We start from the raw sequence: 943 nt of genomic DNA on the forward strand, positions 1-943 counted from the left end.
GCATGCTGGGAGATTGGGCCCCTGTCTGCCACGGACTTCTGCAGGCGGGAGGGGCTTTCCCTAGAGCCCTGTCGGCCTTCCCTGGGTGCGTTTCGCGACTACCACGCCTCAGCGGATGGCAACACAGACTTCTTCTCACGGCCGCGCAGCCCACACCACCTCTCGGTTAGCCCCTTCTGACTGAGGGAACCTTTTGAAGCCTGGCTGTGTTGCCTCTGATGGGTCTTGAACAAAATGGGCAAGGCCAAATGCTGTGTACAGTTCTGGTCACCACGCCTCAGAAAGGATATTATAGCACAAGAACCAAAGAAAAGCCAATGCTGGATCAGGCCAGTGGCCCATCCAGTCCAACACTCTGTGTCACACAGGGGCCAAAAACACCACGTGCCCTCAGGAGGTCCAGCAGTGGGGTCAGGACACTAGAAGCCCTCCCACTGTTGCCACCCCCAAGCACCAAGAAGACAGAGCATCCCTTGCCCCAGACCAAGAGTTCCTCTCTATATCTTGTGGCTAAGAGCCACCAATGGACCTCTGCTCCATAAGAACATAAGAGAAAAGCCAATGTTGGATGAGGCCAATGGCCCATCCAGTCCAACACTCTGTGTCACACAGTGGCCAACGCCAAGAACCTAAGAAAAGCCAATGCTGGATCAGGCCAGTGGCCCATCGAGTCCAACACTCTGTGTCACACAGTGGCCAAAAACACCAGGTGCCCTCAGGAGGTCCAGCAGTGGGGCCAGGACTGGAAAAAGCGCAGAAAAGGGCAACTAGAATGATAAAAGGGTTGGAACTTTCTCTTGTTTGAATGTTAATGTCGTATTTATTAATGTATGTGATCTTATTATGATTGTTTTATGCGAATTTTATTGTTGTAAGCCGCCCTGAGCCGGCCTCGGCCGGGATGGTGGGATAAAAATTTAACAACAACAACACTTTCCCTATG

The 943-nt window shown here is 52.4% G+C and overlaps 1 protein-coding gene across 1 annotated transcript in view; it reads right to left on the reverse strand.

Annotated features, from left to right (window-relative positions):
* STIM1 (stromal interaction molecule 1) overlaps positions 1-943 on the reverse strand; it is a gene marked incomplete at its 5' end in the record, with an annotated part of 44,825 nt that overhangs the window by 8,632 nt on the left and 35,250 nt on the right. The window lies entirely within an intron of this gene.

The sequence above is a fragment of the Gekko japonicus genome, unplaced genomic scaffold (assembly GCF_001447785.1).
Source record: "Gekko japonicus isolate JY-2015 unplaced genomic scaffold, Gekko_japonicus_V1.1 scaffold5104, whole genome shotgun sequence".
Classification (NCBI taxonomy): domain Eukaryota; kingdom Metazoa; phylum Chordata; class Lepidosauria; order Squamata; family Gekkonidae; genus Gekko; species Gekko japonicus.